Raw genomic sequence first — 12,712 nt, forward strand, 5'->3', positions numbered from 1 at the left:
GACCTCTCACCACAGGGAGGATTGACCATTTTCCAGGGGAGTTTTAATACAGTTTGGTTTATACTCCCAAAATAACTTCTTGGTACAGAAAATGGACTTCTTGCTATAGAAATAAGTCAGTATTAATCTACCAATTTCTCTAGGAACTTTAGTTCATATAAGTTAACAAGTAATGCAACTTTTAAAGCAAGACTTAAATTAAACATATGTTTAATATGTTAAGTTTGATATTTTCAACCCATGCTCTTCTGGATCGTTTTACCTAGATCAAGAGTAATAATTCACAATTTTGATAGACTCCCTCTGAAAAGAGTATCTTCAGATTTGATTAGAAATATTTCCTGTTTCCAGGAGTTCTTCGTTCATTCATTGTACATCATCTAAGATGTACAAATATTGTGCAATATTTACAACCACACACTTAAAAATTTATAAAAACAAAAGATCAAGCAGTGTGAACAATAAAGGCAAATTTATCAACTGCTATAATTTAGTGAACCTAAAGCAAGTCATATGCACTTTTAATGTCATTAATGCATGCTGAAAACAATCTGCTACAAGGGTATGGAAAATACATTATTCCTTGTTCTTTAAAAACATAAAATATTTTATATTTGTGTATCTAGAACAAGTTTCAATTAACATTTAAATGTATGTCAAAATTTTATATTTACAAGCTCAATCAATAAAAAATGCATTAGTAATTTTAAAAATTTAGTGGTAAGATTATATGAATTACCTTTACATTTCAATTGGATTTGGGTTAATTTTAAGCTTTAAATAAAACATATTCTATTTAAACTTAGCAGTTGTACTCTGAGATTTTATCTGAGACTCTTGTTTGCTTACAGTTTTGCAGCTATTTTATATCATCATATTAACAGTTGTTTTCCCTTTAGCATTCTTAACAGCAAAGCGGAGAAATGAACAGCTATTTCACATCAAGCTATCTGCTTTTGCAAAACAAATACATTTGCATAAAGGGTATTCCATTGCATTGTAGTTTCAGCAAGACACCCTCCCATATGATTTTCTGCATCAAGGCTCGTAAAACAGACCTTAGCTTTGAAACAGAGGTCTTACTTCATGTGTCATGAACTGCACCTTTTATTACTGTCAGTAGTCCCCCACAAAATGTCTGCAGGAGCTACAGGTCTTTCCCAAAAAAGAGGCTGGAATGCTGTGTTGACTACAACTGGCAATTCTCCTGCTTTTTGCAATGGACAAACTGCACTCTCACCTTTTATCCTCCTCCTCCTCCTCCACAAGACTTCTGTGAAAGTTCTGTGAAATCTAATGAGAACTTACTCTAAGCAACTATCTTTGCATATAACTAATGTAGTATGCACTCCACTATCAACAACTTTAAGAATTATTCTTGTATTTATGCAGTTCTGGAAGAATTCTTAGAACACTCACCTGCCATATACTCTAGTAAGACCCATCTAATATATATATAAAGATATTTCAAGATATACAAAACCAGAGTACAACCTGAGTGTACCAAAAAGCAAAACAATGGCACACTGAAGAACACAAAGCAGAAAGTGTACTTCAAATGTTTCCAAGAAAAAGGTTTTTCTAAGTATATATTTTCTTCCTAGCAAGTATTTTAATGCATGTGCTCAGATGAAGAGCAGAAAAAATGCATCTAATAGAGGCAATAACTTTATCACATTATAGCTGCAAATAGAGAAATCTGAACTAAAACCAAATACCCTCATAAATTAGAGCACAATGAGATGCTCATAGCCATTATCACCTACAATCACCCTCAAGGGAAGCAAAATTGCATGGGACTAACAACATTTCACTTATTCTAAAATTTAGAAAAGGCTCAAAGAAGTTTTACGTGCATATTACTTCAGAAACAATGTCCTACTTATTCTTCCTAGCAATGATATTTTACATAGCATTCTGGGATCAAAATGTAATTTCAACAATAATATATTTTCTGATGTTCTCCAAGGAAAAATTACTAGTTTCTTCTCTCTAAAAGGATTTAGATGGAATAACATCTGTGTTGAGATTATTGTGAATATGTTAAACTGACAGCAAGTCTCTAAGGGGCACTGCTCATTAATGTTCTGTGCATAAAATTAAAACTTGAAATATATTTTTCAATCCATTTTGAATCATTTAAGCAATTCTCATGCAAAGAAACTATTGTGCTGCAATAATATATTTGCAGAGTAGAATATGAAAGCTATTAAAATGTCCTAGACCCCCTGCCTTTCATGCGAAAAGAAAAAAGGCAGCTCTTCTGATTTGAAACATGCACTGTATTGAGAAAAAAAATACTTTCAAAGACCATTAAGAGTTTGATTTCAGTTTATAGAATGCAAAAAAATTCCAAATTATGTCTTTTTTACTTAACCTTTAATTCATGTTATATGCCTAGGTACCCCAGCATGTAATGGGGGAGAAGTCTGGTACATGTTGCACATGGGCATTTGCAAGAACTGTTTACAGTGAGGAGACTGGAAGTGGTGGTCTTGTTCCCTATCTTTGAATCCGCAATCAGGCAGCATCCTGCAAGCCCCTTGCAATTGGAGCTGTGGAGCAGTGCCCAGGAGCAATGCCTATGAAGAAGGAATTTTAATGCAAATACGTCCTCCAATTTGAAAATGACAAAGCCCCCCATGTCACTAGTGCAAATATTTTTATTTGGGGAGCGTGTACACTTACTTCAACAACTACAGTATAAAGGTGTTTCCATCCAAGATAATGGAAAGAGGTATCTCATGCAAATCTTTATTTTGAAACAGAAAACCATGAATCTTTTCAAAATCAGAAACTGAGGAATTATTGACAAGTATCTACATTCAGTAAAGATTGTTTATCCCTTTCAAGCACAGAAATCTGCATAAAGCTGTAAATGTGACATTTTATAGATGGAAAAGAAAACATTTTACTGGGAAAATAGAGACACCGGACACTGTTCAAAAGTCGTTGGATAATTACAGCCACAACATGATCTTGACCATTCTAAATTTGGCCACAAAATACCCAGCCGTTCTAACCCAGCCGTGGATTCCTCTCAAATGGTAAACCAGGAACTACAATTAACATATTCTTGATGGTACACACTTTAGAAGGGTTTGCTTGTTTTCATTTGGGGTTTGTTTTTTGGTGTGTTTATTTTCTTTGTTTGTTTTGGTTTTGGAGTGAAGCCAGAAGCCATCATGTCAATAGGATTTGGTTTAAAAGAAATCACAGTAATTTTAACAAACAGTTTACCACTCAAGCTTCCTACACCTGAAATACTTAGAAATATTAGCAAAAGACATAAGTTGTTTCTACAATCTCCTCTGTTAGGCTTCCACACTTAGTATTGCAAATGGTATCATGGAGCAACAAGTACAGAACTGCCCAAAAGTGCTAATTGATTTTTTTGGTAAGCATTTTCAATGGAAGAGCATAAACATAGATATACATACGCTTCTAACATCTTCATTTACAGAGGTTTCACTTCAGAGTAGAGAAGCATCGATGGTTAGTGTGTACCTGGAAGAAGAAAATGTTTTTCAGGTTCTTAAATGCAAAAATGGTAGTGCTTATAGTGTGAAGTGCAAGCCTTCAGAAATAAAACCAGAGAACATGGACTGGTATATACCACTGTGAGTTTCCTTAGGGACATTAACATTCTCCTTTCCCTCACTGCTTTATCTCCCATCTGTGTAGAGTATTTGCACTTTCCAGCCAAGCAGCCAAGTCAGAGCACTAACAGTTGCCCCCGCAGAGCCGCCAGATGTACAGCAACAGTCACATCACATCAGGAGCGTGTGGGTCTTGTTGGTCACACACGATAGTGGCACAGCCCTGAGACAATTCCTAAATCATGAACACGTGCATAACATTGCAGTGTTGGAACATCTCAGATAGAACACAACAGCAACATCTATGCCAGCAGGACACAATACAATAGAAGTTGCCAAGCCCCCTGTGCTGCAGCTGTTTCCAAGCAGAATTACATCTATAATGCCCATCTCCTCATAAGAAACATACTTCTGTTATACTCGATCTTTACAGTTGCAAGTTTGAAAAGTGTTCAGAAAACAAGTACACTATTCAAAGGTTCATTTGCTGATGAGTACTTCTCATCTTGTAAGCTTTCAGAACATAAAGGGGGAAAAGAGCCCTACTTTATCATTTATATTTTTGCTTTCCCATGCACTGTGGCAGTTGCTGCTGATGATGAAGCACAGTGTTACAACATGAGGAGAGGACAGCATTGAAAGAATCTCCCAGGCAGGTTTATGTTGCTACAGGCCTGGGCCTACCAGAAGTTCAGGCAGTCCTTACCTTGCTAAAACCTCCTCTAAGCTGAGCCAAGCAGATGAGTTCCTCTGGGACTGTCCTGCCAAACCACATTACGTGCTGCTGTTTCTCAAGCCACCTCTGTCTGCACTCTCCTTGCACGTACACAGGGGAGCAAAATAGAGAAATAGCAATGGATTTTTTACACCATCCCAAACGTCTCAGAGAGGATTCTCAGCTGAACTTTTTTTTTCCTGGTATACTTCCAACCTGAACAATGCAGAGCTCTTAGTAAAGAGATCAAGGATTTAGATCTAATTGCAATTCTGTGCTGGATAATTTAAAATAATAATTTATGTTTATGGGCTTAGTAGCAGCAAATATGAAAATACTCAAAACACCATTTACAACAAAAAATAAACTTTTTCTTTTTTTAATTTTCCTACCCATTCTCTGATGAAAGGCAGAGGACTCTTATCTCTACTGGCAAGAATAGTTAAGTGCAATAAAATCTGTGCAATTGATAACATGATGCTCGAACTGGGGACATGACCTAGGTTTGACTTCATAACTGAAGCTAAAAGTTACAAAACAGCTGGGTTAGAGTACTGTCAAGCATAATGTACTTTATACCTGCATCTACAGCACTTGAGCACAAGAATAATCTGGAATCATCAACCTCTGCTCATTCATTGGAAGTTGAGATGCTCATGAACAACACTTGCAGATACTTGCATAGAGCCTGAAGGAGAACTTTTTTCCTTCCAAGCAATTTCCCAGATTAGCACAAAAAGTTATTGTATGTTAATTTGGACATTTCTCTATGAACAAGCAATATGAAAAGCCTTAACATTTTCATGTCAGGGTAGACACACAAAATTCCCAGAAAACAGAAATTAATTCATCTTGAAGACTATGAATGACACCAGTAAAGCCACCATCCCAGTTTTAAGATGTCCACATAACTCAACTGTTCATTTCAGCTCATGTATCACTCCTCCTGTCCCCATTCCATCTATTGTTTTGATTGCGGATGCTCAACTGCTTGATAACAGATTATATCAGCAATCTGATCTTCTCTTACTGCAGGATCTATTTGGTTCTCTAACATATTTCACAGATCAGCACCACCTGTACTTGTATCAACCATGCCAAAGCTGCATCATTATCAACACACAGCACACACCTGCAGTGAGAAGGGAGCAAAAGGTCTGTAAAAACAAAACCAAAACATGTGAATTCCACAGCAGTGGGGTGGTGCCTTATGGCAGGTGAAAGAATATCTAAAATTCAAGAGGCCAATCTGCTACTTTTTGTTACATACAAGTTGTAAGTTCTTGAAGATTCACTTGATCAACAGCAGCACTACTGAGTACCTAATAACTGGGTAGTTTCTAACTGGAAGCGGAATAAGCAGTAGTAGGAGGATTTTAGCATTTATGGCCTTAGGATTTAGCATTATAGCCACATTAGTTCTTAGAAGATCCAAATATTGCTTGCCTTTAGACAAGGCACCAAGTCTTTAGACTTGATTCTATTTAAACACGTGTCTACAGTGATTTATTATCTGCTTCACCATTTGCCACATGTTGACAAACGCTGCTGTATTTAACTACAAGACCCAGACTTTCAGCAAATGGCCTTTGGATCTCACTGGACATGTATCCCTAAGCCATTCTGTATAGTTAGTAGTTCATTAAAATCCTATTTCACTTCCTTGGTTCACATTGCCTATGTTTTAATGTTGCCCTGTGCTCATAAGAACCTGATAAGACCTAAAGCTAACAATTCACATATTTGCATCACCCCATCTGAAAAAATAGTATAATTAGTATAAGTTTCATTCTCTTTTGACAAATGCTACTACAGTTTAAATCCTGACATATAGTAAACAATCACTTTGATTGCTTTCATTAGCAAATTACTTATTTTCACGGAAACCATCCAGACTGTAATAAGAGAGCTCCTGAGATAAATGTGACTAAGCAGCAGGAGTTAATTAAATAGGACAATGAGTAAGCATTTATGGGTGTGATAGGACACCCAGCTGATCTAATTGCTAGTCTAATTATCAATTAGAGAGTCAAGAAATGGCATGTAAGTGAAATATTAAATTTGCTGATAGTTTAATGATTTTTGGAAACCCAGAAGAGCAGTATTAATTACTATTTTAGGATTACAAATTGTTTTTTCCTCTTATTCAAACAGAAGTTCTTGGTATGTCTAAAATGGCTCCTAAAGGTATTTACAGACTTCTCATATTCAAGTATTTAAGACGTTCAGTTATTTTGCTCTACAGGAGAAAAAAAAAAAAAAACACCACCACCAACAAAAAAAAACTAGCAACTAAGCATTCAAACACACTACCTATAAACCACAGAGCTCAGCTCAAAATCTTTCTGCAGTTATTTTATAATACGAATAATAGTTGTCCACTGGTGTCAGTAAGTTACCCTAACTATTCACAGCGTTAGTACAAAGCCGTTCCCATGAAGGGGCCAGGGAACTATTTAAACCCCTACGTACAAAGAACCATGATCTATAAAGCAACAGCAAGAAAATAAAAGCCCCTCAAATTTGACAGAGAGCAAAAAATATTAATATAGTGGAACACAGTGAACTTTTAACAAGCTGTAAATATTTTTAGAGGTTTTCTTGTATAACCCATAAAGAGGACTGGGATCTTTCTTAGATCTTCTACTCTTAGCATGTAATTTGTAAAGAGTACAAGACCTATGCTATTCCCTGCTAGAACCACCAAAAATCAAACGTGTGTAGCAAGGTGCACATCAAGAGCACCAAAGGACGAGAGATGGCAGGTTAAAAGCCTAGAAAACAGAAAGTATCCCTCATACACACAGATGAGGTGTTGGGCATGTTAACAAGCCAACTCTCTTTGGAATAAAAAATGGCACACCTTCCAACCATTTTTCACATCTATTGCAATTAAAAATACCACAGGTTTTGTGACCAAAGTCCCCTGCTGGGATTTTAAAGCCCCCTAGCAGCTCAGCAGAACTGTGGGTTCAGAAAACACCTCTTCTTCCTCGGACACACGCTACCTCCTCACACACTTTTCATCGTCTCAGCTCAAACATGTTTCTGCACTGAGTGACATTAAAAAATAAATAAATAAAAATAAAAATAAATCACTAGCAACGTCAAACTCGCTTTTCTGAGGGACTTTAAGGTGACGAGGAAACCCAGGGTGTTTATTTTCTGCCCTTCACCTGCGAGCCGCGCGTCACGAAGCCACCTCAGGCGATGCCGAGCCCGCGCTTTTCCCGCCCGCCCTCGGCACGAGCGCGGCCCGGCCCCACACGGCGACGCCCCAACGGCCCGGCCCGGCCCCATGGCGCAGCGCCGCAGCGATGGGGGGCAGCCGTGCAATTTCGTAGCGGTGGACAACTGCTGGTAACGGTCCCAGGCCTCCCCTGCTGCCCCGTCCCACCAAGGCAGCCTCTCTGGAAGCTCTGCCTTGCCAGCGCAGGGATTTGTTCATATTTGTGTTTCACACGAAGTGGTAACGCTGGGTGTCCCCCACACTGTGTGTGCTCAGATCCCTGATACCCTCAGAAAGCCGAATGGTTTTCATCCCCTCAGGGGTGAGAGGTGAAGCAGCGGTAACAGACCCCGGGGAGCCAGAGCTGCCCCAGTCCCTCAGCGTGAGCACCAGGGAGCAGGGCTGGGGCGCGGTGGGGACATCACTTAATTGGGAAATCACTAAATGGGAAAGTTTCAAGAAGTTTCATCAGCAAATGGAGTTAAAAGCAGGTGTATGAAAGCACATCGGTGCTTATGTCTCACACCTTTCTAAAAAGGTGTCACAACAAACGTGACCTCCTCCAGTTCCTAATGGAAATATAACCTGTGAAGAAGTACCTTCATGCATAGTTTTTCATTTCCATTTCATCATGGAAAATATTTACCATTATCCCTGAGTCAGAGAATTGTTAACACATACAATAACTTGCTATTTTGAGGCAGAGGACTAAAGATTCATGCCATTGCTGTGCTTTTTGACAACAGTTGTTGGGTTTGTTTGTTTATTTTGTTTGTTACCTTCTAAAAGGTATCTTTCAAAGTCTTAAATATTCTTCCATTTCAGGAAAAAATACATTGAAAGCGAACTAGAAGCTGCAAAAAAGTGGTCTCACAAATGGGGATTCTTGAAAACACCTCCAGAGGTAAAATTGAATGGTATATAAGCAACACGTGAAATTTACTTGCACACAAATTTATCTGGACACAACACGATGAGAGCACAGAAGTGTAGAAAAGTAATGAGTATGCTTTCCTAAGTTAGGTTCGCAGTTAACAAATGCAGTACCTTTAAGATGGTTTCAAAGTTTCAGCTTTCCCCTGAACAAAATATGGCAAGTGGTAATTTATATGCTATACACATTCTGATATATTTCTCTTGAGAAGCATGACTCCCAATAGTGCTAACAAGTACTAGATGCACACTGACAGGAAAATATTTCCCCTTTGTCTATCCATATGGTAGATTAAAAATCAAGGGGGAAAGGTTCTAGCTAATTAAATTTTCAGTGGAGAAGTTTACAGCAAACTAAAATATTTGGAGAGATGTCTATTCTCGATGATGTTTAGATATTAGAATATAGTATCACATAATGTTACCTTTGCAATCACAATATTTAATTGTTGAAGAACAGGATTGATGCATCCCTCAAATAAAGCTATAAATTTATTTACCGTGGAGCTAGAAGTACTTAAACTGTTCTGGGATTTTTTGAAAATTCCTATAGGCAGCCAAGTTAACACCTTTAAAATATTTGGTCCTTTAGGCTTCAACATCCATCCGTGATAACCACAGTCTGTCACGTATACCACCTTTGCACAATGCTAATAGATCTACAGCTGAAAGACTGACAAACTCTATGCATTGTTACTGTTGGTGAACATGTGAAATTATCATTTATTAATCTTTGTTTTGTGGTCATATAAGATACAGAAGATATATTTCTAGCCTGTCTTGCACCAGTGGTGCAAGAGAGTTGGAATCACTCAGCAGTACTTGCATGTCTTGCACCAGTGGTGCAAGAGAGTTGGAATCACTCATCAGTACTTGCATGTTATCTGAAATTCAGAATTATATCACATTCTGAAAACAAAAAGTACATTACAGTGATTTCCAAAGCACTACATTAAGTAGTCCTGTTTTAGGTGGAAAGAACAGGGTGTACAAATGCTGCAATAAGGGAAATGGTATTGATACCAGTCTTTTTTCTTTTTTTTTTTTTAATGATATTTTTTATGTCAGTTGATTGAAAATGAAAAGAAAGAAAAAACAAAGCCCAAGATACAGCTTCCAGAACATCTGCAGATTCGACCTGTGACCCCCGTGGAAAAATATATTAAGGTTAGAAAATTAGATTTTATAATTGTAGTACAGCAATACCTGTCTTCAGAAACTATGCAAGCTCTAAAAATCAGTTGTCTTGTAGCAGTGGGCCTTTAAATAAAGGTCAGAGTAAATTGTATTTGCAACGCAAGCAACGCTTTAAAAACATTCATTTAAGACAAGGAATTGCCCTTTGAATATGGTTGTTAGTTCACAGAGCTTTCACTGTATGTAATCTTTCTGTAAAGCCCCTCCCTCATACTCTCCTTTGTGGCATATAGTACCAGAACAGTCATCTGTACAGCTTCTTACAGAAGAGTGTTCACAGAGCTGTTTATGATTGCTGACCATTCATTGCTCAAATATCTTACTTCAAGGCTTATCATAACCTTATCTCTCTGTTTTAACTATTGGTTAAGATGCAGCCATTTTTCTAGCTTTATGTAAGGTAAGGCAGTATTCTTTTTGGCCGAGATGATGCCACCGTCCTCTTCAGTGGCACAAATTAGGTTGGCCAGGAGAAGTCAAGTTCTAATGAGCCAATTCATAACTATTTGCTTTTATATTGTATGATTTATGTATGTTTTGTCTCACAGTTAGAAATTAGTGGAATGAGAACCTTGGTTTGATTTATAAATATACAGTGTAAGAATCACCTCTGAATTGAATAACTATATAGGAGGCTAAATCAATGACAAGGGGAGAGGAACATATAAAAGGGGAAGCAGAGCACACTAACAAAAAGGAAGGTTATTCTACTTGGAAGATTAAGGAAAGAAAAGAGATGATTGAAAATTCCTACTTGTTGAACTTTCTTTCAAAGGATTCCAATGATGGCAAGATAAGGTGAGCAAGTAATAAAAGCTTATACCAAAATTAAACTGAAATAAAAAATAAGTGTTGAGTGTGACAGAGAAATTAAATGCCAGCATTTCTGCCATTAGTGCTACTTGTTCTTCAGTTTTGTCTCAAGCATCCAATTTCAGTCAGTCAGGTTTGCTTCTGCTGCACAATGATGCGTGTTAGAAATCACACGCACAAGTTATCAGCTGCTAAAGTAGCATATGTAGCCTGGTGCATACTGAACCAGGGATCAGAGTTTCCATTTCACCTCAGAATCCTTTTTTTTTTTTTTTTTGGTGTGATTTAGGTCACCCTCTACATATTCAGACTGAAGTTTCTTAAGTCCTTTTTCAGAACTGTGTGTCTTTCTGCACATTTACCTTCATGGTAACAGTCATTATATCTGTTCTCTCTAGGTTAGATTAATAATTGGTTCTTCATAGTCCCTTCCCCCAGATTGTAAGTAGGACATGGTTTCCTCCATTATCCAGCTCAGTGGGTGGCACATTTGGCCATAAAAATGATCTTTTCAGAGGAACTGCTCCACCTAAATATCATAAACATTTTCTAATCTTGGCCAAAGAACAAAGTGAAGCAACTCTGGCAAGAGAACTGAAACATTGTTCTCTTGCTGTGTATTTCTCTACTAAGTCCCCAGATGCTAAAATGATATAACATGCCCGATTGGGAAGATTCAGCCAAAGCAAGCACAGCAGTCAGTGAACAGAGGTTCTTGGCTTTTGGTGTGTTTCCTTTTTAGCAAGATTAGTTGCAGATTAACTTGATGCTTACCCATCTTTTAAAGTAGAAAAGTGGGATGGATAAGTACTTCTGGATGAAAAAGCCAGCTTAGTCAGTAATATCTTTAGCATTTGGCCACAAAATTACTATTTCATAGCTGCATTGCTACCAAATGCATTGCATCAAGTGTAAAATGCTGTTTTTCCTGTTTAGAGATGTTAACGAGCTTAAATATTATTATTATTCTGTAAGAAAAAAAGTTAAAGCTGAAGCTTAAATTCTTCTAATTATGTAAATCCAGTAAAGCCCTTAGAAACATACTGAGCAAAACTATATATATATATATACATATATTATAAAAGTATGCTAACATATATTACTTAATAACTTTTTTTTTAATTTCCTGTTATACACACCAATTGAGGTACTAAAAGAATTATTAAAAAGAGTGGTAGATAAAAGTAAGTTACTTCACTGGAATTTGGCCATTTTACTTCTGTCTTACCCTGTGCCTTGCTATAGAATAGGACCTAAACTATCCTAAGGACTTTTTAACTTATAAGTCATTCTGTGTGCTAAATAAAACTTGCATTCAACTAGGCAATCTTTTGAAGTTATTATTTCTTTCCATTAATGTCAGTGTGTGTTCAGGATATTAATTCATTGGATTGCATTTAAAACCACTATTTTTAACAAGCTCTCATTTCCATCCACTCGAGCAGAAAAGATGTTACATGACAGAAATAACAATCAAAAATCTTTTAATTATTGAATTCTATATGTTACTTTTATTCTAGGTGAATCCATCTCCTCCAGTACCTAAGACTACCCAGGGATTTATTGGCTGGAGATCATCTGTTCCTGGGCTGGAACTCGAATGTTGTTTTGAAATCCAAAGCAGCAAAGGTACCTTTTTCAAGGATTTGAAGTGGCCATGTGAACCCTCTGACTGACATTAAGAAATAACAATTAGGCACATAGATCCACTTGTGTTCCTAAATTAATGTTCTCTACTGGACTGTTAAAAATTTGTCCTTTGAAATCTATCTAAACGTCCACAGTCATTTTGGTAACGTGTGAACATCTTAATGTAGCATTTTACTTGTTGCTCATTTTTTTGAAATCTGTAGCATTCAGGCTGTTAATACTGCTTCAGATTCATTTAGAAGCAACAATGAATAAATTCATGTAATTGTAAGAGAGCAGGTACTTCTTTTGTTATTGTTAGTAATGGTGTGATTTTAAAATATTTATTGAAAGTTTTTAAAAAATGTGTTTTGAAATGGCAGAGCACTGTTTTTTTCAGTTGTTTCTCTGTGAAAGCCTCCACTCAGACTCAGTTTCACAGCAGCTTATTCAAACATAGATACAGACTGCCATACTCTTGATATGTTCCTACACTGCTGCTTAATCCATCACTTACCAGTATTGGAATCTGTGTTGTAGAATTGGTTTTCAGTTAGATCAGCACTTTGAATGAGCTCACTACAGAGTTGCTCACAT

The 12,712-nt window shown here is 37.0% G+C and overlaps 1 long non-coding RNA gene across 2 annotated transcripts in view; it reads right to left on the reverse strand.

Moving 5' to 3' along the window:
- LOC137865601 (uncharacterized) overlaps positions 1-5,359 on the reverse strand; it is a 41,148-nt gene extending 35,789 nt beyond the window's left edge. For both annotated transcript variants that reach the window (XR_011102014.1, XR_011102013.1), the window contains exons 1-3: positions 5,232-5,359; positions 4,306-4,415; positions 3,441-3,507 (exon numbers count right to left, since the gene is read on the reverse strand). This is a non-coding gene — a long non-coding RNA (uncharacterized lncRNA). The remainder of the gene's footprint in view (positions 1-3,440; positions 3,508-4,305; positions 4,416-5,231) is intronic.
- Positions 5,360-12,712: the final 7,353 nt, after the last annotated feature.

This window comes from Anas acuta, chromosome 16, assembly GCF_963932015.1.
Source record: "Anas acuta chromosome 16, bAnaAcu1.1, whole genome shotgun sequence".
NCBI lineage: Eukaryota > Metazoa > Chordata > Aves > Anseriformes > Anatidae > Anas > Anas acuta.